Below are 26292 nucleotides of genomic sequence, written 5' to 3'. Positions count from 1 at the left end.
ATTATTTTACAGAAAAGAACTTAAAAGTGGAAGAATTTTTGGTCCTCTGGAGCTGTGGTAGCTTTTCTATGGGAGCACTTCTTACACTCAGAGCCAAAGAGAGATTTGTTCTGATTTACCACCCAGGGGAAATGAGGCAGAATCTTCCTCTGTTTACTTCAAAATAGTGAACACTGTCACCAATATTTAGCTTTCTAAAATGCCAGATGCCATTCTGATGTAAGGGTAAATATGTAATAAAGTGTCTGTCTTCATGTTGAACTCTACAAAGATTTCCTTAATATTCTAAACAATCCTGCCTGAAGTTTTACATTGTTAGGATTCATCATGGCCATTAAGATATAGCATTAGGCAAAATTCAAAACAATGACAAGACCACAGACTACAAAGATATTCCTAAAGTTTAAGCACCCACATTTCATGGTTTTATTTAAAAGACATAAAGGAAATATATTTGAACAATCTTGGTCCCTGTGAAGATGGACTCTTCAGAAGAAAAGTCCCATAATTTCCCCATATGTTGCCAGAGAACATAATGCAGTTTCAAGCATTATTCTTGGAAAACTTTCAAATAATTTCTTAGCTTATCACAAATGTGTAACTGCTATCACCATTTTTTATGAGGGATAGAAAATGGGAAACACTGGTACCAAAAACAAGCAAACAAATTAAAAAACAAAGCAGAAAGCAGCATCAAAACCAGAAAACCAAAATGTGTGTAACGATGTTTGGAAATTGCATTCTGGAAAGCATAGTCATTTGGGGAGCAAAATTCATGGTTAGCAAGAAAGGAGCAATAAAGTAGCCCCATCAGTTAAGCAAATGTGCAGCAACACTGTCACCATCATCACCACCAAGAAAGATCACAGTCACCCTGGGGACATTATCAGGTGTTGGACCCATGTGATGGAGGACAGAGCACTCTTGATTGAGGTGCAAGGGGCATGGGACAATGGTTCTCTTGCTTGAATGAATCTCCCTTTCTAAATAGCATTCTTTCCTGATGGTTTATAAGTAGGCAGATGATAGAAAGGTAGATAGGCAGACACACAGATAGATAGATATAGATAGATCATAAATAATCAAAAGATGTGTGTTGGCTACTAATTGTTCTAGGTCAACTTCACTACCTGGCTTATTTGTGCAATGAAAGTTTGATCTGTAAAAAAAGTGGGTGAGTTTTTTTCCCTTGGATAGTTGTCAGAAAAGGCTAGGTTTAAATATTTTATACAGGTGAATAAATAGTTCCTGTCAAGTTTGTACTTGATTTAAGAAAACCTCTGTGTTTTTCACTGTTACCTGCAGAGAGAGAAGTACCATGGATGAAAGAGCATTTGGGAAAGTTGGAACCACACCAGCTTTCTAAGACACGTTCTTTAACCACACAATTCTAACTACACTTTCTCTTGGCATCCCTAATTTTAGAATCCAATTTCCTTCAAAAATTAAAGAAAACCAAAGAAAATAATTTTAGGAAACCATATGGAAGTAAAACTCTTTGTTGATTGTGTGTGTGTGTGTGTGTGTGTGTGTGTGAGAGAGAGAGAGAGAGAGAGAGAGAGAGAGAGAGAGAGAGAGAGAGAGAGAAATGGAAGACTTTACTGTCACCAAAATCACTTCCTACATTATATCTAGCTAATCTACCTGTGAAAATATGAGCACATATTTGTGCAAAAAGGTGAACTCCCTCTGTGGTGAATTTCCTCTGTGTTCATGTACTTCATGGTCAAGATTTTTAAAAACAAGATCTGAAAAAAACATACAATTTAAGTTCCTTCTGAAAAGCGAGTCCTAGGCAAAAATTTACACAATAGAAAGAGGAGCAAAGTAATTATATTCGATACAAGAATAAAATTTTGATATAAATGCAGAAAGACTTTTTTGTATATATACAAGGATAAAGAAACATGTATTTAACATTAGGTAAAGTAAATGTAGACTTCTAAATAATGATATTTACAGCTAAACTTTTAAAATGAAAATATTTCTTCCTTACCATAAAAACTCTTATTAACCCTCTTGATGTAATGACCTGCAATCAGGCTTTTTTTCCTATTGTCTGGTTTAGAGTCCAAGAGAGAAATGCTTTGAACATTCTCAGAACAGAATCAACAAGTTAGGTGAATCAAAGAGTGAAAACAGCAAAATGATATGGAAATAAAGAAATAGTAGATTGGTGACCACAAAGTTTTTTGTTGATAATGTTGATAATAATGCAAAGAAGGATTTGTCATCTTTTTTTTTTTTCCAATTATTCAGGAGTCAAGGAGAAGGCTGAAGTTGGCATTATCTTCTATCAGGAAGTGACCAATGCCTTCTGACACATTGATTTAGTAAATGAATTTTTTTTGTTTATCTTTTTGATATTGAGCTTTATGACTCATTGCAATTATTTTAAAATTGATCTCTTTTACTCTCTCATCCAATACATCTAGAAAATAAAAATATGAATTCTATCTTACCCCACTTTATCTCTTTAGTTCTGTTTCCTCCCAAGTTGTGCCTAATGTTTTTACCACCCATTTTCCATACTCAGTCAAGTGCAATAGCAACAACAACATCAGAAATGGATTTGACTAGCACTTAAATTGTAAGCCATTTCCCTCTACTCCATTCCATGTTTTCATGCACAAAATAATGTGAACTTGACAGGGCTGGAGTTTTCAAATATGGAATCTAGATTAAGAAAGATCAAGTGCTATTGGTTAAGTTCAGAGGATGAATCAATTAGGGAACTGGAGTGAATTTCCTAGTTAGAACTCCAAAGAGAGTGAATCACAGTCTTTGGAGTGGGTTGGACCTGGAGTGAGTCCTGAACCTTACTCTGTTACCACCCCTTAAACTCTGCAGGTACTGGAGTCCTTGAATGGAATGAATGCTAAGTTGCTGGAGGTTTGGAGTAGGTCAAGGAGAGGGTTTGGCAGGATGGAGACCCTGAATGCAATTTCTTATTTTGTTGTTTATTTAACTTACTCAGACTGGTTACAGAGATTAATTTGGAGAGTGTTCTAATCTACAATTTAGATTAATTGATTTGTATAATTGTGCCATGTTTATAGATATACATTGCTTTTTCTCTGTGAATTAGTCTTTGTCAACATATGCTTGAGTTTCATGGACTCACCTCAGAGTACTCTACATTCATAAACCAGCCAGATTTTAGATCCAGCCTCAATGGAAGTGAAAATCACACCATCTTAATTGGAAAATTTAGGGGCTTTTACTGAATACTGGACTATTCATAGATAAAATGAAAGAGAGAGCAATGAAACTCTAAATTTGTATTTGGGTGAATTGTTTCTTACGTGTATTCCTATTTAGCAGGTTCTTTCTTATCACAGACACAATACTCAAGGCCTTATACATTCTTCCCATTTTGGTTTGTTAATGTAGCAAGGATTTTATATATATACAAATGTACATATTTACATATACAAATCATTTCTATAATACTATTTTAAAATATTTTTCTCAGTATTCCAGTGCTTTCTTTTTATATTTATGCTTTGTTCTTAGTAAAACATCAAAAATTTTTTGTAGTAGTTTTTTGTAGTTATAGATGGACAAAATGCCTTCATTTTTTTTGTTTATTTTATGCAGTGCTAAGGATTGAACCCAGTGCCTCACATATGCTAAAGAGCTAGGTCACAAGAGCTAGGCGCTCTACCACTGAGCTACAATCCCCAGCATTAAAACATTTTTTAACCACTTGTCTAGCATGCATGAGGCCTTGGGTTTGGTTCCCAGAATTAAAAATATATATGTGTATATATATTTACAAATATTTATGTATATATATATACACACATAGATGTATATGCAAAGATGTATGTAGTTTACAAGTTAAGTTCCCACTTTCACCTCTTTGATGTAGAAGAATTTTTTTCTTAAGGTACCCATCTCTTTAACATGAACCATCATTAAGGGTGACATTATTTTATATTTGCTCTAATTTTAGTTTGTCATATTCCCCTCTAACAAATTGTTAAAAAAAATTGGAATATTTTCCATAATTTTATGTGACCCATCAGTTTAGGGTTTATAGCAGTAATATAATGAAACATTCCCTCATTCATTACAGTAGACTTATTTCACATTATTCCATTTTAGAAGTAGTTTCGAGTAGTATAAACTGTAATGCAAGCACTGTTATCTGCATTCACTTTAAGAAAAATTACTTGGTAAGTACAAAGTAATTAAGCAATAAGACATGACAGGCATTGCATTTTGGGGGAATTATTATACATCTCAGATGTCTTGAGAGGTTCAGGCCAAAGGCTGAATGGCTTCAACCACCCAAGAAGACTAATAAACCCTTAAGAAATGCACCACCTGTCATATCTTATTGCTATTATGGAATGGAAATCACGAAACCAAAACAGGGGGAAAAGGTTAAATCTGCGCCCTTGCTGAGGATTACTTACATGACTATGACATCACTGACAGTTCTATATGTGTCCAGAGAATTCTAAAGCCATTGCATAATTATTGCACAAACAACACAACTCATTTGAAACTGCTGCTTCAGCATTCCACAATGCCAACTTTGTCATATACCAGTCCCCCGAAGTCCTCTTTTTGCAGGAATCATATTGGTACTCTTAATCCCAAGCTTTCTTCTTTCACTGATAGTACAGCTTCAGGGGCAGGGGTGGGTAAGTGAGAGGAGGTGGAGATTGTTATGTAGAAATAATCTTGCCCCCTAGAGGATTGGAGGCATTTGGTTCCTTGTATGCCTTGTAACACCCCAAGGTCATTATCTCATGATAATCACATCTCCTGGAGTTGTCTTATTGCTTAAGTGTAACACTAAATTTTAATTACAATGAAATAGAGCTCTTCTGGTAGTTGATACAACATCTTGTGTTCTCATTGCCAGATGGAAATAGTGCAGAGCTTTTACTGTAATCGAGTGTGGTGGTCCTGGGCTCCGATGCAATAAACACATATTGCTGGTTTGTTGAGAAAAGCACTTTGCTTTGTGGAGCCATCACGTTCTTTTAGGCTATTTCAAGTTGACAGTTTATTAAAAGATTTCTCCTTTGTTTAAAAATATTGAAACCTGGCAATAGTAATTTTCCCCCTGACTTGACTGTAATGGGCAAATTTTATTTAAAAAAATGCATATCAGTGCTGCCCACTAATAGGTGAGAAAGATTGTTTTACATGTAAGATTTTATTTTCAAGTTTTCTCCCCAATTTTTGGACCATTTTGAAACTCAATGCACTTGAAATCACATTTTTTTAATAACCTTATATTTTCTCATGAATTTGCTACATTTCCCCAAGTGATGAGTATGCACTTCGTTTCAGTTTTGGGGGCATCTCCTTGGGCTTCTTTATTGTTCTGATTCTTTCATAACCAATATTTGCTTGTCAGAGAGGTGAAGAGACTTCAGAAAGACTGAACTCCATGGGAGTAAAAGGGAAGTTGGTATATACGACATTCTTAAAGAATGGTGATAAAAATAATAAAAGAGTGTAAATAAAAAAAATCTTTAGTATACTTTGGAATTCTTAAGAATTTGTGATTGAAATTCCAAGGAAAACAATAGGCTCCTGTCAAAATGCAAATTTCATATCCCTGCTCTAAGCCACTCCTTTATTAAAATTCCGGGGCTTCCATTTCGTGGGCTCTAGAGAGTTCAAAACTACTTTCTATCCTGTCCCTGCTGCTCCTGCCATTCAAGCCCTTTAGTTTGAGTACAAAACATCAGGCCTACCTTCCTTAGAACCCTGCTTCAAATGTCCTTCCCTGGAAGCCTGGCAAAGCCCTCCTCTCCCTCAGGTCTTTGCTCACAAGTTGCCGTTCCAAGGACGTGCCTGCTGATCAGTTATACATTGGTACCCTGCTCTGACTCACTTCTAGATCTCCCTTATCTTGCTCCACTTCATCTTTGTTCATGGTATTTATCATCTTCTAATCTACTGTATAATTTAATTATTTATTATGGTTGATGGTTATTATTTGTCTTCTGATGATAGAATCCAAGCTCTCTGAGAACAGGAATCTTGCTGTTTTGTTTAACTGATGAATATCAAGTGTCTAGAACAGTGCTTGGCACATAGTAAGTGTTCAATAAATAATTTTTGAACAAAGGAGTAGTGAGAGTAGACATGGATTGCTCCGAGTTTTGGCAGACCCTAGAACTTTAAAGCCGGAGCAAGGCTGTTTTTTTTTTTTAACCATTGGGGCTTGTCTTAACAAACTGAGAAAGGTTAAGAACAATTCAGCTCTTCATTTCAAAGCACAAAGGCTCTGGCAAGTAGAACCAGGCGGGCTTTGACTCTCTACTTGTAAGGTTCTTTTAGAAAGAGGTATGATTTTATTTCCTTCATATTTGCTTGTTACCAAAAACTTTAAGATATTCAAAATCATATCTGTAATAATATTCAAGCAAATTTAAGTTTACATTAATATTATCCACTCACTTTTCTGAATGCTTGTTGTTTTACTGGATCCTCTCACATAGCTAAGACATACTATCTGGAGTCTATCTTACATTTTCATTCTTGATGTTATTGTAAAAAAGCATTTCTGTGAAGTTATAACAATTCCATTGTATGCTACTTCACAACCAAATGGTGTTATTGTATGAAATTATTCATTTAGAGTTCAAAGATAAGTATGGCCACCCAAATATTTATTAAACTGCCAGTCTGGAAAATGTCTTTTCCTCAAAGGTTAAAAATCATTTTATTCTTACAATGCAGTGTGAATAAAATGTTAACAATAAGTAATTGTTTTTGAAAGCAATGATTTAAAAAATTAATTTAGCAGTTTAAAACACATTAAAGAGACCATATACAATGTTGTGTTAACATTTAATTCTCTTTTCTTAAAGGTGAAATTTCATTAGTTTTATCAATGCTATGATCTTAACAAAACTTCTTTCTCAAAAAAGCTTAGGGTTGTGCATTTTTAGTTTATAGGGCAAATGCATATGATTAAAAGCTGTTTTTTCTTTTTATGTGTCAGTGTTCTATACCCAGTAGTGAGTGTATTTTTGTTTTTGTTTTTATTTTTTTGTCTTCCTTTGTTTTTCATGACAATTCTGAAATATTTGCCAGAAGGATAATTTATAGTTTGAATGAGATGGGTCTGTTTTTAACTTCTTTTAGACCATACAGTGTTTGGTCTTTGAAATCCTTCTGTGCTTTTGAATTTTTTTCTCTGTTACCCTACCATTTCAGTGCTTTGGAACTGTATTAAATCTTATCATGTCTCATCAAAGACTGTTTCAAATTCTTAATGACTCTGGAATAAACTCCAGACTTAGAAGGCTAGATCTGGTCTGACTGATTCTCCCTGCGCATTTGTGGACTACATCTTGGTCATTAAGACTTGTTACACTGGCTTTGCTTCCAAGCTTCTGACTCCAAGCACTTGCTGTCTGCAACACAAAACAGCTTTCTCCTAGTTTTCAGATAATCAGCTGGCACCTTCTTTTTCTTGGTCTTGCTTAAACTTCATCTCAGAGAAACCTGCCCTAACCAATCTGCTTCATTAAAAAACCTTGTTTATGTCAGTGGCTCTTCTTCTATTTTTGGTTCACTATTAATCTCTCCCATTGATACCGCTAGGGATGGGAATCAATCTGGACCAAGTTTTGTTTTCCCCAGATATGAAGACTGAAAGGAAGAGGCAAGTATAGAAAGCAAGTTTTATTTAAAGGACAGAACAGAGATAGACTTCTCTGCAAAGAAGGGGCCCCAGAGCTGGATATCTAAAGAAGTGGGGGTGTCTTGTCCCTTTTATACATTTTAGATTTTCTTTGTTCTCATGGCCTCATCCCCTTTAACTTCACTCTCTCCTTTTTCCGTCCTGCCGAGGTCACCAAAATGTGGGCCAAAGGGTAGAGTGAGCCAGGCAGGAAGGGAACAGCCCAGGAGGCATGAAATTAACAACTCCTACAACTCCCGGCAATGCCGGGGGCAGGTTACCTTAGCAACAGGTTGAAGGAGGAGGGGGAAAGACTTTGGAGGTGTCAGCATTTGATTTCCTTTCCTTTCCAACCAGCCCCCATCTTCCTGATGGAACCCAATTATTTATTATTTATATTGACTGTCTTTTTGTTCCCCAGTCTCACCATTATAATATAAGCACTTATCTGCCTTGTTTGCCCTTGTTTCTTGAACAATTTGTACATATGAAAAAGTCAGTGCTTCTTAAATGAATTAAAGAAGGAGTAAATAGATTAAAGTAGGGGAAGTTTTACTAAATATATGCATACTATGTGAAATGTCCTGGTATCCCATTAATAGTAACTTTTTCCCCCCTCTAGGATTACTGCTTGGATTAAAAGGTAGACAAGGACAGGAAGTTTTGAAAAATAAGTCTATTGAAAATAGAGGGCTAGGCCTGAGATATAGCTCAGTGGCCGAGTGCTTTCTTGTGTACACTATGGTCCTGGGTTCAATCCCCAGCACTCCAGAAACAAACAAAACAAAAACAAACCAACAAAACCCCCTTTTTAAACAATAGGACTTTAAGATTTAGTAGGATTTTTTATGAGTACCATCTAACTCCTTACTGGCAATCACATTTCTCTTTCTTTCCCTCATTTCACCTGGTAGGGCTAAAATTTATGCTTATATTAATGGCACTGAAAATCAAATTTGGACATGTTTTAGTTTGCATAAGGTTTTGCTAATATGGAAGATTTTAAAGGTCATTTTAAGAAATGATCTCAGTCATTTCTTTAATCAGAGCACATAGGTTTTATGCAAAGAGATCTGTCAGATATTTTATATTCACTGAGATATCATTTTGATGCTTGCCTATCTTGAAAGCTCTTAATAATTTTTTTTTAAGTTATCACTCACACCATGAGAAACTAAATAACCATGCTGTCAGACAACATGAAATTTGATCAACTTTTTATTTTTTCTAATTGGCCATATGAAATCATTCAGGGTGTGTAGGATGCCTCAAATTTATTGGTCATTTAATATCTACCAAAGTTGATTTTTCTCCTTTAGCATGACCAAGTAAAAATATCAAGAGAACGTTCAACATCCTTTGGTAATTGTCTGCAAACAGGAAGCTAACTATTATCTCCAGCACAGGGCGATCCCATTGTGGAATTTCACCCTGGCTGTAACCTCTTATCTTGTTCTGCTCTTACACACAGGTCATATTATGCACTGCTTTGTGCTAGTTTGACAAGAACTAATGTGGATGCTTAAATATTTTAAAGGCTGAACGCTTCTGAATGATAAAATACGGAGCTGATCAACTCTTCCTGTTGCGTTTGTGGTTAATGATGAAGTAATTTAATATATTTCTCTTTTTTGATCTACCAGTCTTTTCCACAACAAACATTAAAGTTCCTTTAAGGAAAAATCTTCAAATAAGGCCATGCAATGACACTTTTTAACTACAGTTGTTTTTTATTCAGCCATAAAATCTATCTTTCATAAAGAAACCCACTTACATGTCTTACTTCAGTGAAGGTTATTTGTAGACTGAAGGTCTTTTCTTGTCAAGATATGATGAATACCATGTGTGAAGACAGAAGAGCATCAGACCTGTATTAGCTGGAAAACCCACTGATCTGTGAATAACCTAAAAAAGAAAACCTGAAGATTAGCAACGTCGCTTTTAAGAATGATCCATCAAATTCAACAAGCAGATTCACAGAGATGAATCATCTGGTTCCTTTTTATACCTACTATACAGTAAAGGTTATTTCCTTTCCCTATAAACAGAAGTTTGAAAATAAAGGAAAGGGAGGCTTTTGAACACTCCTGGGTATAAGTCAATGAACTTGAGGTGTTTCTGATGTTTTAGATGTAAATTCTCCCTAATGATAATTAAAATGGTATAGTGAATTCTTTCAGTATTGATTCAGTATTTGGGGGAATCGGTCTAAATTCTTGTTGGTTGGGGAAAGCCAAATTCTCAGAATGCTTTCCAAAATATTTATACCAAACTTTAATTTTATGGCAAGTTAAAATATTGGTTGAAATTATTTTATGAGTTTACTACATAGCTTACATAGCCAAGTAGTATTTAGATAAAGATAGGTAAGTTACTATTCTGGATGCCAAGTTGATTGATTAAAAGAATAAAGATTTACAATAGTTTTGTATAATTTTATAAACAGTAAAGCTTTTTTAAAATTTTAAAATAGGTTAAAAAGCATAGAATTAAAATGCACTTTTCATAGTATAATTTTTCTAGGTTTTAGTGTATTATATTTGAGGCGATTTCATTCATTTATTTTCAGATTGAACTTGAATGGACAGAATAACTTTAAAATAAAAAGTACTAGAGAGGAATCAGTATCAGGATTTTTTCCAATTTCTTTCATGTCAGTATTTTTAGTAAACAAGTTCTAATATAATTTAAATGAAATTTACTCTTTTATTGAGGTATAACAGCATTAGACGAAAAGAAATAATTACACTGTAATATAGTTATAGCAACTTAATTCTTAAGGAAGATTTCTGGCAAAATGCACTTCAGTGAATCAAATGAGTTGTTTAGTTATTTTTTTTTATTTTTATTTTTTTAAACTAGCAGTAATTTAGCAATCAAAAGTATTTTCTTTAAAAAATATAGATCTAATTTTGGGGAATGTCTTTTAGTGAATTTTAAACTATGCCTATTTAAATAATTAGTTTTTTACATGTTCAACATAATGAGAAATAATTTTTATAATGATTGAATGACAAACTTTCTTTGTGTGTAAGCAAATTAATAATCATTTATGCTTTGAAATGAAACATTCTGATAATGTTATTTATAACAATTTTCATTATGTGACTTAAAGAGGAAAATAGAAACCATGCTTAAAAATGAGCTACAGTTTTGTGAATGAGAAACTTGCTATGAGAAAATTTTACTGTTTGGAACCACTCCAGGACGTTTGAAGTCTTCATCTCTCACCAGATTATCTGGGAGTAATGAAGAAATAAGGAAGAGCTAAAAAGAACCCTAATCCATGGATTTAAATTGATTTTGTTTTAGATGAAATCTGAGGGCTTGTTCTATAGAATTATACCCCTTCTAAAACTCAGATTTTAACAATTTTATAATACAACTTAAACTCTGTACTTTTAAAAATTCCATTTTTTATGGGTTAAAACTGAGAATGGTAGTCTCAGTTCAAAGAGTAAGAAAGGAAAATTCTTCCAATTATTAGAAGCTTAAAAACTGCAAGAGGCCTTGAAGCTTTCGTCCCACCTACTAGAAGAGTCATAAATCATAGGTGAACACAGGAGCAAGAACCGTCAGGGATGCTAAGATATTAGAACTGCAGCAAAGTGGAAACAGAGTTTTAGAATTTAGCACCTAAGGCCCAACTAAATATTATTGATTTTTACTTGAGCTGAAATAGTCACCCGTTCAGTTTAATAATCCTTTCTGTGGATGATAAAACAAACTTTAACTAAGTAAAACAGGGCTTTAAATAGATGTGGCATTTATGATAGCCAAAGAATGAAACAATTTAATTAAGCAGCAATGTTCACAGGGCTGGAGCAATCAACAGCACATGCATCTGATTAGATGCAGAAGAGAGCTGAGGGTGAAATCTTCCCTTGGGAAATAGCTGCCCACTGAGCCTTCCCATCCAGTCTTTCTTCCCTTGGTGCAAGTAAAGTGGGACCATGTCCCTCCTTTACTGTGTTTGGTGGTCACATTAAGCCACTGGATGGATTGAAGACAGAACTTTAGACTAGCAAGCAACCATTCTTTTCATTTCAAACACAATGACATGCACCCGTTAGTTCCTCTTTGTAAAGCTTATGATTTTTTAATAAGAGTCACTGGTTTCATCTAGCACTGTCAGTGACCACTGAGAAATCATTGGGTTGATTTTCAAATGACAGTTGCTTCCTACCCCTCCACTGGAAAAAAAAATCTGGGGGGATAATATATCAGTAATTAAATCTGATTCCAGAAATACACATAGACATACACATGGTCAATTGCAAATGGCAAGAAAAAAGAATCAGTTAAAATTTAGCATGGAAGTACTATCTGTTACCATAGTGGCAGAAGTCTATAGCAGAACAAACTGGGAAAAGTGAGATTTTCAAGATCTCCCCTAACATTTTGGCTTTGGAATTTTGAGAAATTGCATTGCAGATGGCAATGTTTCAGGATTCAATTTTTGCTCCAAAAATGCATATATGCTGGCATACTTATGTGTCTAGATAAATACAGGAAAATATATAAGGGATGTTTGAAGGCTATGCACCAGAATCTTAATAGTAGTAGATGTTGCCAATTTTCATTTAAATTTTAAATAATATAAATGATTGAATTATGAGTAACTTTTGTACCTGCATGCATTTTTCTACACATATTTTCAAATAAAAAATAAAAATCCACCCAACGAAAAATATCTTGGATTTTACCACTGCAACTACCACTTCAAATATTTTCTCACAAAAATGTACTTAAGTAAGAGTTAAATTAAAAAATTATTAATTAAAATGAAAAGAATAAAAATTATTAGTGGATATCAACAAATCTACAGTATTTAAACAAACCTAAAAAATTTCAGTTTACTGTTTTTAAAAGTGAGTTTAAATCTTATTTTTTGAACAGCTAAACTCATCCTTATTCTGCTAGTTCAATGATCACCAAACAGTTAATATAAGTGACTAGTTTATAAATTTCTTAATGTTTTAAGCAAAATGTTTTCAGAGTCCCAAAGTCAACTATTGCAATTAATGTACTAATACATGAAAATCACTACCTTTAAGACTGAGTTGTGCTGTGCCAGTGAAGTGCTGGATCCTGATGATAGAGGCGCTGATGTGTTTATTTACTATTTTGTGTATGTGTTCTGATATACAGGGCCTCAAAACCTGTGGCCCAGGTACCCTGGGCTATGAAGGTGCCATCTATTGTCTATCTGGAATTCATAAGTACTTATTGAACAGCTGTTATGTCCAAGGCCCTGAGCTGTAGAGAAAATATAAGAACATAATTCGAATTATACTCTTATTGAACAGATTGCTTTCCATCTTGGGGATGGTGTAAGCTCAGTGAGCACTGGAAGAAAGAATTGTATCTGTAGCAGGACTCCTGGGAGAGGGAATACATGAAAGATCCAAAGATTAATTCCATTTGGAAATGGGAAAGACTAACTTAATTAAAATATACTTTGAAGAACTGGATTTAAATGATTAGAGAAAAAGAAAGCATTCTAGGACCAGGCAAGAGCTTTTGAAAAAGAACGGAGGTGGCTGTGTTAAGAGTAAGGATTTAGAGGGTGGTGGATGGACCAGCATGTTGGGCTAAGGTATTTGTATTTTATTCTGTAGATTGTGAGAAGGTCTAGCAGGTTTTCAAGCAGAGATAGGGCCTAAATGCTTGAAGTATGTACTTAATTGAAATGTTCCTTCTTGTTTAAATAATACTTACATAGTTAGGGGCTTGTCAAAGCACAGAATATGGATGGACTTTGATGAAATTAAATATTTAGTGGTCACAAGTCCCTGTCTAATGCCATACTGATTTAAATATAGGCATTTCCCAGAACAAAAGATGGATTATAAAAGCCAAGTATTTTATTCCTTAATTGCTTAGTAGCTGGTCTCCAGTTACAGCTTTGAGCTTTAGCTGAGGTAAGAGTGTTTCAGCAAAAGTTAAATTTAATAGAATGCATTAATTCTTCCCCATAACGACCAGAACTTAGTACAAATTTTAGGATGCAGTTATGTCATGTTAAAAGGGCAGACATTTATAAGGATATAACAAACCACCTTGCTAAGTTTTAGCTAGAACTCAGGACTATATGCTACTGTATTGCAAAATAATTGACTTAGCTTTTTTCAAAGAAGAGACGTGTACACATATGAAGTGACCAATTTTATGGAAAAAATTTCAAAAGCTATTGATGATTACTAATTCAGTAATAGTATATAATTCTTCAATGAATTTATTTTTGGAGTGAGAGAGGATGGCATCCAGCAAGAATTTTTTTTTTCTTCTATGAGAAGCATTAAATAGGTTAAAACTACAAGATAGTAAACCCAGAAAGAAAAAAAAAAAAAAAAAAGAAAGAAAGAAAATTAATAAAAACACAATAAAACAAAACAGATCTAGAGACCAAATAAGAAACTGGACAGACTTGGAGAAAAATGATATGAGTTGTATTTTTGTTTGTTTCACACCAAAAGCAAACTGGTTGTTTTTGTTATATGTTCAAGAAGTGTCTAAATAGTCGCAAATATTTGTCACTCCTCTAACTTAACCTTCAGTTTTGAAGCTAGCTAGCTAACTAATTGATAGTTTAAACTACCATTAGAATGTTCGTCATTTGAAGAAGGAGTTTGGAAATGAAGATTTATCTCAGATGGAAAGGAGACACTGGAATGAAGCAATTTTGGATTCTCCAAATTAGTCCTTCCCAAATGTACAGAAGTAACCTTATTATGCACTAAAAATACCTTTTTCCAACGTCTATGAGAGGGGAAAATTTTCATGTGGAGCGTGGGACTGGCCACAGTTTAATCTTGCGTGTGAATTGGAGAGGATTTGGCAGGGAGATCTGTGAAGTATGTTGCTAAACTTAAAGGGCAGAAGCAGATGGCAATAATAATTATCATTATTTGATGTATAATCATACTTTAATATAATTTTAGTAATCTGCTTTCCTTATCCAAAGTTTGGCATTCTGAGGTGAACTCTCACTGCTCTGCCCCTGATTTTTTCTTAAAAGGATTAATTTTCTTAATTGTTTATTGCTGTGGTATTTAGCTCCTTGTCATAGCTCTTTAACTTTAACTATATTGCGTTCAGAACCAGGAAATATTAAATGAGATCCAGACCTCAGCAAATCAGAAAACTAATTAGAGATTTATCTAATTCTATGAAGGAAAACATCCTATTTTTATTATTCTCATTAAATGAATAATTTATTTTTTCAAGAAGCTTTCATTTTAAGGCATTTTTCATAAACAGAAAGAGTGGCACTTTAAGTACTTTATCTTAGTCAAATGGTGGAGAAGTAACAGACTTTAAGCAAAGTCATGATCATGATACTTGTATTATTTCCGAAATTTCTGTTTAAATAAAAATTCAAAAGTGATTTTGTGTGCAGAATAGATAAAATTTCTTCTAGGAAAGAGACGTACAGCTTTGGGGATGCACTGCTGCATCTGGGTTGTATGGCTTACTAAAGTCATACAAAACTCAATTTGTGTAATATAATGGAACTAAAATGGAACCTACATAAAGTTTTCAATGAATGGTTAATGTAAAAATTCCATTTACAACCAAGAAATACATTCTAAATCATTTAACCTTCAAAACAAAACAGTTGATATACACTGGTCATGTAACATAATATAGAAACATACATCCTGGTTCTTGTTGTGGTCTCAATTCAGACCATGTACACAGGTTCTCATGTACATATCCAACTCTGAACGACACAATGAAATGAGTTTAAACCAACTCAAAAAGACCAAAGACTAATAATCACACTGTACTATCGCATTATCTGCCATCCTAAAAAGTTATTGAAAACCCTTCTCTTGTCTTCCTACCTTGAAGGGATACTGGCAGATTACCCAGCAATCTTTGGAACACCAACTTGAAGTCTGAGAGACGAAGGTATCCCTTAGGAGACAAAGATGTTTTAGAAGGTGTTAACTGTGAAATGTTAAGGTAAATCAAATAAGCGTGTCTCTGAAGCATAGTTCTGCTTCCTGTATTACTCTGCTATTTCCTTAGTGGTATCACCAAAACACTTTACATTGAAAAGTTTCCATAAAGTTTTGAATGCATGAGATCACCCAGCCTTAAGTCACTGACACCCACCACTCTTAAGTCTAAAATGCAAAAATAATATAATGATAGTAAATTTGAGTGGGAGGTCATAGATACAGTGAGAGAAAATTATAGCTTCTGAAGAAGTTAATGTAACAAAATTAAACATACGTTCACTGATTGAGTGGTAGTAATGGAGGCAGATCAATCAATCATTTAGCAACCAACATGCCAGGGGCATGGTAGTTTCTTTTACACATGTGCACGATCCTTTCTGTCTCATTCTCATTTATCTAACATACGCACTGCACAAGTTTTGAATATATTATTTGTTAATGATGTATTCAAAAAATTAGGGCTCTTATACTCTATAGTATTGATTTGGGATTTGGTTTTCATTTTTCCTGAAACTTTGTAGGAGCAGACAATAAAAACTTCTAACACCAGTAAAGGCACTGAATAAATAATTTTATGACTTTGAATTTTGAGATAAACTCTAACATTTAATTATTAGTATTGATGATAGAACCTCTAGAAAATATCCTTATCCTTTATTTTTAAAGAAAATTTACATGCTGTTTTCTAATGATCATAGACATGCATTTTTTGGTACTATCTTGGGGAGATTTTTCTATTGTTTAGCAACTTTATCAGAATTGTCATAGCAGAAATTAGTACTTTGATTTTACTTTTCCTCTTCTCTGTCCTCCTCTCTCTCTTCCTTCCTTGCTTCTTTGATGTTCATTTATGTTAGAAAGATAAGTTAGGTTTCACTTTTCTGTATAATATTTTTGCAAACATTTATGAAACAATATGACTGTTTATTTCTGGGATATAATGAGCAAATATTTTCTCCTGGAGACTTCCTGAGATTCTCAAGAAAGCATAATAAGACAAATGTGTCATGAAAGCTAATCTAGAATGGTCTGAATGGGAAAAATGCTTAAAGTGATTCTGTTGTATCAAATAAGCATTGGAGCATTTTTTTTCAAGGATAAAATGTTAGAGTTTTTTTTAAGACTGAAATTAGTTGAAATTCTCCTCTTCTTCCATAATTAAGTAATAATATGTGGCAAAGCATGAGTTATTACATAATAATTCATACCTTTTGCTTTGCTAAGAATGAGGCCATAGGATGAGTGCTTGTTTAAATGCACAAAGTTTGAGTTATTATGTCATAATTCACACCTTGAAGTGTCATATTGTGATTATAAAATGGCCCTGTGCAAATATTATTAATTTTTTAAAGTTCAGAAATAAATTATTAAAAAAATAACACATTATGACTTCAAAAGAACCTCTCTAATGTGAATTCATTAAAAGTGGAATGAAAAATAAATTAGTGTACATTGAACCAGAATTATATAGAACCTTCCTTGATGAACTATTTTCATTGACATACTGTCATGAAGCATACACTCTATAATTTGTAGCTGTTGTAGAGATGTGTTTTTTCTTTAACACCCCAACAAATTATGTATTCTTACTGGATTTTGTTCTCTCAAGGGCATAACTTAACAGCAGCTGTAAGTCAGAGCCTCAGCAGTCAGTTTTAGTACAGTTTATTTTGGTGTTCAGGGTTGCATGTACAAATCATGAAGAGCAACTCTCTTTAGCATTTGACTACTGACCACCAGCCTTTGAAGTCCAGTCCTTCGCTGGTTTCTAGAACAATGCCTTTTGCTGGTTTCTCTTTTCCTTCCTCATTCCCATGTCTTTTACTAGTTTCTTATCTTCTCATCTGTTGGCTATGGATGGTCTCCAAAATTCCTGCCACACTCTTGGTTTCCTCTCTATTGAGTTCTATTTCACCAAAGTATTAACTATTTCAATGGTCCACTCTATGCAGACAACTCACCAATGTAACACTATTTCTAGAATTTTACTCAGACCCCAGATTACTAGTATTTCCTTTTGTTATTCCATTCATTCCAGTTATAATATTCCATCCACTGAAATCCAGTATATCTAAAATGGAACCCTGTTGCCTCTTGTCTAACCAGGTCTTTCATCCTGTTTCTTTCAGTACCTCTACTGTTTTCAATCTCTGAAGTTAGAAGCTCTTCAGTTGCCACTTGTCTTTATCATACAACTTTTGCACACCTACTTTGTGCCCTTAAAGAACTTTCATTGTCATAAAAGAACCAATTATGCAAATAAATTTAATAGGAAGAATGTGATATGCATACTAGGCAAATATGCATACTCAACTGCCCACACTGGCCGTTATGAAAAGCTCCAGCTTTGTGGAGAAGTGAATCTCGAGATGGTCTTGAAGGATAAGTAGAGCCTCAGAGAGTAAGTGGGTCCCTCCCGGGCAACCAAACCATGAATGAAGACTGCAGGAGGGAATGCAGAAGTCCTCACTTTATTTGAATATTAAAACTATAGTTTCATGAAAACACAGTAATGGTAGAAGTTGCCTTATTATTTTATTGTTCTTATTTAACAAAGTAAATGTCGATGAAAGTAGGTCAGTTCTGTAAATTTTTTTCATATGATAATATTAAATTTCAACCCCAGGAATCCATTGCTGTATACGCAAAGTCACTAAGTCCTTACTTCATATTTTATCACAGGAAATGTCTCATACTTTTCTCTAAACCTTCCATTCATGTGGCTGTTACCCCAATTTAGAAACTATTTCAGTCTTACTATAACACACATTTATCTGATCTCATCCTATCTAGTTTTTTCCTATTCCATTTTGTATGTTGCTACAGGTTAAGCTTCCTAAAATCCTAACTTCATTCTGCCTCTTCTCTGATCATGGGATTATGATATCTTTCTATCACTTTCCAACTACTGGGCTTCTCCAACATCTTTCATGTGGGTTCAGATACGAAAGGTCATATTTACTATGACTTTAAAAAATGCAACATTAAATGGTGCTGGCCTCACAGTCCTCTTCACAAATACCTTCCTGCATTTATGCTTTTGAAAATCCTTTTTTTTATTCCTCAAGTCAACTCTATGTGCCCTTTCTTCTTTCAAAAGCTCAGTTGAATTTGCATATTCTCTATCCAATGATCTTTGATTCTTGCAATTTCTATCTTTCTTTTTCATTTCAACTTTCCAACATCTATCTTTACCTAGATTTAGCATGACTTCTGTCATTCAAGGTTAATTATTTAAAAACACCTATTTAGTTCAAATCACTGTTGGGATAAAGGAAATAAACAAGATAATGAGAAGGACAAAAAATATAATTGAGTGTTGATTGTGCATCAGACACAACATAGCATTTTCAAGAACCTAAATCTTGATTCTTTAGAAGCTTTCTCTAGAAAAGAAAAGTCAGCATGATGCAAAGGAGGTAATGCTAAGGTCAAGGGTGGGGAAACCATGGAGAAGACACAGTGATTTTGACTGGTGTGACTGGAAGGACCTTCAGAAGAAAGTGGCATGAACCGGATGCTACAGTAGACTTTGGAATGCACAGAAGTAGGTGCAAGGGCAATTCAGGTATGGAGAATATCATAAGTAAATATGAGAAAGTAGAAAAATGTGCATTGTATTTGAAAAAAGTGATTAGTTCCATTTGGCTAGAACATAGTTTAATTCATTATTGATCCCTAATTAGATTGTTTTCTTATAGCTACATTAAAAGCCTCCAGAAACATGGAGTGTGACATCAGTTTTTAAAAATGCCCTAAATACTATAACAGGCTAAGGCCATAACAGTCACTCAATAAATATCTGTGCTTGATTAATTTGATGCTATTAAGTACAAAACTTTTCCAAACAATATTTTGCATTTATATATCACTTTTATTCTTCAGATCTTCATGAGAAGTCATTTGTCCATTTGATCTTTCAAATGGCTTGCAGAAAAAGGGACTGTTTTTAGATCCACTTTTACATTGTCTAAATTATGAGCTGAATATGCAATAATTAAAATTCAATGCTTCAAGTGAAAATAGCTTTTACATTGTATAATTCCCCAGTACTTTAATTTTTTAGACTTATGATACTTATAGCTATGAAATGTTTCACATTTCTTCTTTGTTTATCTAACAATTATCTAGTGCCTATTTTATGCCAAGTTCTGCAATAGAGGCTGGGAGAGTTAAGAGGAAAACAGCCTCAAACTGAGAAAATGTTTGTCAGCAGGTAAGTATGTGCATTGAGTATTATAAGCACTAGGGGAAAGCATGCATTGCCCCAAACAGGTTCTGCAGAATTTAGTCCTTCTTTCCTAAATGCACATGCATCGAAAATCAGCTGGGTACCAGTCACTACAAGGCAATGTACCACACCTCATCTCAGACAATTAACAGTCTTGAAAGGACTCAGTAGATGGCGCGATTCTTTCAATCTAGACTTTGAACTGCTCTTACCAGGTTCAATTCTACTTTTTCTTAAATAACACCTGAGTTTTCCAAGACATACCAAAAAATTGTCTATAATGAAAATAATTTTCTAGCATCTATGCAAAAGACAAAAAGAGAAAAAAAAAACCCTTATTACTCTTGTCATATTTTAGTTGAGCTTAAAGTGGTATCATTATTGGCATCATCTGAGGGTTATTGTGTTGACATTTTGTGGTTGTGACTGAAATACCTGATAAGAACAACTTGGAGAAGGAAAAAATTATTTGGGTTCACAGATTTCAGAAGGTCGGTTCATGGCTGTTGACTCCATTGCTCTTAGCCCGAAGTGAGGCAGAATATCAGGGCTGAAGGATGTGGCAGAGAAAAGGTACTCGGCTCATGGCAACCTGAGAAAGGAGAGAGAGAGAGAGAGAGAGAGAGAGAGAGAGAGAGAGAGAGAGAGAGAGAGAGAGAGAGAAGAGGAGATGGGGGACAAGACATATAGTTTCCTCCAAGGTGCACCCCCAGTGACCCCCCCACCTTCAATCATGCTCTACCTGCCTACACCCAGCTAGTCCATTTAAATTATTAACCCAGCAGGTGAATTAGTTCACTGATTAGGTTACAGCTCTCTTAATCTAATAACTTTATCCCTGAACAACCCTGCATTAACATAGGAATTTTGGGGGGGATACCTCATATTCAAACCATAATAGTGATCACTCTTGTTGGACTCCTATGATAGTTCTCCACAGCTTCCAAAACACACAAAATGCAAAATTTTGAATGCATTAGTTAACTGCCTCATTGCCAACTTTGGCCAGAGAGCAGAAGACAAAGTCATTCAACAATATGGGGAAAAAAATCTCTGGCTTTTGGAACTACATTTATGGTTTAGTGAAATGTATCTAACAATACTCTTTATTTCAGCCACTAAAAGTGGGTCTTTGCTGAATTACTTTTCCTGCCTTTAAACTCTTTTCTCTAGATAAGATGATGGAGGAAGGGCAAAAGAAAATCAAAAAACAAACTTAATAACACCATACCTTCCGAGCAGCTTGATTTATAATGAGTTTGTGGGAACATTCTGAACCTATTTCATGTTGAATTACAGTCCACCTTTACAAGTGGCTGCTAAAGAAGTTCATGAACATACTCCTCGGACCACTTCAATCCTCTTCCTGCTCAGCCACTAAAATTTAAAATGCGATACAAACAAAATGCATCTATAAATTTATATAGTAACTACACAAACAAATGCAAACTCATTCTTAGTAACCATAAAATTACCTTCTGTTATCTATCACTTTGTGAATTATAGTTTCGTCGCTTGGAACAGCCAACAGCACAGAATTACAGTCTTTCTCTTCTTACCCTGTGTCACTGCTGCTGTTCCTGCTGCAATCAATAGTCTCGTGGATAAACAAATGATTAAAGGCCAAGATGAACTACTGTAAATAAGGATCATGTTATCTATTTTTGCACCGAATATAATTAAAAAAAATCAGTGTCGACTCTTGGGCACCTGGCTTGAATCTTAATCTAATCGATATCCCTTTTATTTCTCTGATTTTACTTTCTTAAAGTCTTCAGAAAGGGTAAGTTTGTAAACAGGTACAAAGCAAACAATGAAATAAAAGTGGATTCAAATGGATTTCTTAATGTGGAGTACAAATTGGATATACATAAGTATGTAATGAAACATGGAAATTCCAGCTGCCAAGTCACTACAATTTCAAAGCCTCCTCTTATGTAATAGTGGGATGTAATAGTGGTTCAACCAGTGACACTGTTTGGGTAAATAAGAGATTTGCAGGGTTTGATAATTGTATAATAATGCAGTTCAAGACAAAGAAAAAAAACATGTTTTTACACCTTTATTTGCACATAAATATAAATAAATGGATTAATTGCATATAAATATAAATAAATAGATTTTCCTTAAGTTTAGGTTATACACTATTTAATTTTCATTTTTCAGATGGGGAAAATAAACCTGCGAGTAGAAAATATTCCCAAAGATTTTCTGCATCAAAACTTTTGATTGAAAGTGCCAAACTAGTCTATTTTTTTTGCTTAATTCACCTATTGCTGTTTAGCAATACCAAATTAAAAGCTAGTCAGTATGGTTGATAATCATCTCACTCATACCTTATTTTAGTTTGAGAAATTTTCTTATGCTATATGAGATATTGTAATTTTTTTTTAATTAACTCTAGTGGTAGCATTTAACTAGATTCATTTTTGAATATTTATTATTTGGTCAAACTGGTAGGTACAAATGCAGAGATCTTGGAAATGCAGTACGATTGCAGAAACAAAGTTGAAATCAAACTTTGACAAATAAAGGCAAGAAATTCTCTCAGGAAGTAGGTTAAAAGGACAGAACAGAAAGATATTAGGTGAGATAAAACATACATAGAATCGATTGAACCACCATCCAGCTAACAGCACTATCAAAGGTATAATAAAAGAGAGTTTCCCGAAACAGAAGGATAAATGCCCAGGGTGATGTGTGGAGAAAATAAAGTAAGGCTGGGTGTGGTGGTGCATGACTGTGGTTTCAGTGACTGGGGAGGCTGAGGCAGGAGGACTGTGAATTCAAAGTCAGCCTCAGCAACAACAGCGAGGTTCTAACAACTCAATGAGACTCTGCCTCTAAATAAAATACAAAATAGGGCTGGGGATGTGGCTCAGTGGTTGAGTGCCTCTGAATTCAATCCCCTGTACCCAAAAAGGAAAAAAAAAAAAAAAAAAAAAACCCAAAACAAGCAAAATCCCTAGACCGTAACCATGAAGCTTTTAGAACATTAAAGTTACATCAAAAGCTTCTAAAAAGAAACAAATATAAACAAAGCCAGAAACCTCAGGTTAGCATTGATACAATTCAGGACACGCTACTCCAAATATGGCATCCCAGCATACTGAAGATTTAAGATGAAGGAATTTGAGAAAACTGAAAAATCAGGAAGGCCACTCTCAATCTTCTCCTGTCCTTCTCAAATAGGTTATAGAACCTAGGAAGAATTTTCTGATCCTTTCCTGAAGTAGGTCATAAGACTGTCATGTTAGAGGTGCCCTCTCCATACCTGGAAGAAAGGAACATTCTCATCTCTGAAGATAGGGAGACACCAAGAAGCATCTGATCAAACATTTCCCCAGCTTTCCCCAACTTCACTGCCATGAGGCTAAACTCTTCTTGTTCTAATTCTCTACCACTCTGCATTTTTTTTTTTTTCCTTTTCTTTTCTTTTCTTTTTTGGTACTGGAGATTGAGGTGTTTAACCACTGAGCCACATCCCCAGCACGTTTTTATTTATTTATTTATTTTTTAACTTTGAGACAGGGTCTTGCTAAATTCCTTGGGGCCTTACTAAGTTGCTGCAGATGGCTTTGAATTTGAGATCCTCCTGCCTCAGCCTCCTGAGCTGCTGGGATTACAGGTGTGCACTGTATGCCTGGCACACTGCATTCTTTAGTGAACTTATAATTAAAAAAACTCAGGTTCAACTGTTTCCTTAGTTCTTCACTTCTTTATGATGGCTCCCATGTTGTACAAAACTCACAATAAATGGATTTGTCTGTTTTTCTTTTGTTAAGGTGATTTTCTTTTTGTCATTGTTGTTATGGGACCCCCGGTCAATGAACCAAAATGGGAAGAAGGAAAAGGTGTTTTTCCTCCAGTGCAACACTTACTACACATCTGTATAATTGGATATTAGAAATTACTAGAGAATACCTTAGAAAGTTTGAGAAATAATAATTTTAATCTCTAATTACTTTTCCAATTACTCAATTAAACTTAAAGGTAGAAGAGACATATTTTCATGTCCAGAAGTACATAGAAGATTTAGCTCTCTTTTTTTGAAAGCTACTACAGGATAGATTCTAGGCATTACAATCAGAAAAGAGGAAGAGGTAGAACCAGAGAATTTTGAAGTGTTGACTAAAAGTATGTGCTATCTCAGTGCAACAGGTTTACAGAGTAATGAGGGCAGAACAGGACCAGGAAAAAATTCTCAGGAAAAGGAGGAATCCCAGAGATTCCATATTATCATTGGGAATACAAACAAGTTAAGGATAGAGTAATAAAAGCAATCAATTCAAGGGAAAAAAATGCTAGTAGAAAATCAAGAAAAACGAAGACAATAAACCCCAAGGGGGCGGGGGGAACAAACAATAAATCAGTACACAAAGGAAAATGCAATTATAGTACATTATTGGTTATGCAGTATATAATATTTACATAGCCAAAACAATATAGCTATTGATATTTGGTATGCAGAAAAATGTTTAGAGACATAATTATGCTTTAGGGTACAGAACATAAATACCATACTCTGTTGGGACTAATGACACGTTAACTAACTCAGGCTGACTCCTTACTCCTGATGAGTGAGCAAAATCAAGGCTCAAAGGCGGTTTCAAAGGTTCATGAAGATAAATCGGACCACCGTCAGGGATTGGTTAACAACAGTTCCAGGAACGTGATCAGCTTGTGCTTGCCATATAGTCCAATGGGACTCTCGCCTGCGTGACTCCCCATGTCTTGCTGACTTTTAAGCTGATTGGTTCCCGCCTAGCCCCCACCCTACATAAAAGCTGTGTGACTTCCTCAATAAACAAGTTCCTGCTGTGACTGGTCTCCCTGACGCATCTGATTGTCCTTCGTCCTGAGGGCTGGGAGCAGGCGGTCAGTCGGCCCTACCTATCCCCGTCTGACCTTGTTGGGGAGTGTCCCCTTCCCTTGTCGCTGGTTGAGAAGAGAAAGGGGGCTAAAGACCCCGACAATACTCCACTTAATAGAAAAGCACTTGTGGCTGAATTTGGGATTGAGAGGAGGAAAGGAAAGTTACAGGCAAAGAAAGGGGGTTTGGTATCTTATCTTTCTTTGGATGGAGTCTGGAAATTGTTAAACTGATGGAACAACAAGAAAACATTTTTGAAGATTATTTTAAGCTATGAAAGTAGCCAATAGAAAGACTAAAAACTGTGTTAAACAAGGAGGAAAGGATGTAGGAGTGATATAAAAATGTCAAATATCCTTCAATTATAAAATAAATAGATACTACTCATCACTCAGCACATACTTGTTGACTGAAGAAAGCAACTAAGGAAGCTAACTCGGTGAAATTTGCCAGTGGTGTTGGCATGCAAGATTCCCTACCTTTCACCAAAAGTTGACTATTCTCTACAAGCACTGTAGTAGCTGCTGGAGCAGTATAGATAAGATACTTCATGGAAACATAATAAAATAGCAAAATATGTGTTTAATAATTGCATTCAAAATTATGAGTAACAAAGTAAAAGTATGTATACATTCCTGTGGGCCTACAAGTTATGGAGTAGTTGTGCTTTGGAGGGAAGAATTAGTTAAGGCTCCCTATAGCTAGGAAACTGAGTAGAATCTGTAAATAATTCACAAAAATTAATCCTAAAATCATGGTGTGCTATTGGGAGTAGAGATGAGGAAGGGCACTCAGCATGTGGGAATATGGGTTCCCAGTTTGAAATGGTTACAGACAGTAGCCATGGAAATTAGGGTGCAAAGAGAAATGACTGAATGATATAAGTCAGGGGTCATGGAGGGTCATGTTTGAGGGCCCTTACCCTGAATCCCAAAGTGCTTAGCACTCCTGTTCGTTTGTAAGGGGAGGTTGCTGAAGGAGCTCAGGCAGAAGAGTGATACGGTCATAGCAGGGTCAGCTCTGTGTTGACCTGAGCTCTGACAGCAGTGTGGGGAACAACTCGACTGGGGTATAATGCGGCATGATGGGTATTTTAGAAATGATTTCTAGTGACAAGGCCTGAAACGGTTACCAGATAATGCTTATATTCCAAAAGGAATACTGTGGGGGTCCTCTCCGCCACCACCCATGTGGAGGAGAAAAGGGTTAACTGCCTGAGAAGGAAGTTGGCAGTTTTTCTATTACCCCCCAAATTTATCTACTCAACAAATGCACAAGAGCCAATACTCTTTAAATGAGAGGGGGCATGATGGTCGGGCCATACCAGCTCTGGCCTCTTATAAAAACCTGCCCAACTCTCTTTTATTTATAACATACAGGTAAAGGGGGCCAGGACTGGGAGGAGCTTCTTCTGTGTTGGACAGGATAGAGTGGAGTTAGAGAAGCCTTTCTCTTAGGGGGAAAATTCCAGAAGGAGACAGGGAACCACTCCCACGCAGCGCCAGATGCTTCCTGGCAGTTCCTGGAAGCCAGGCCTCTGTGTGCCATGGCTCAA

This window comes from Sciurus carolinensis, chromosome 5 (genome assembly GCF_902686445.1).
Source record: "Sciurus carolinensis chromosome 5, mSciCar1.2, whole genome shotgun sequence".
Lineage (NCBI taxonomy): Eukaryota > Metazoa > Chordata > Mammalia > Rodentia > Sciuridae > Sciurus > Sciurus carolinensis.
Note: the sequence above shows the minus strand (reverse complement) of the source record.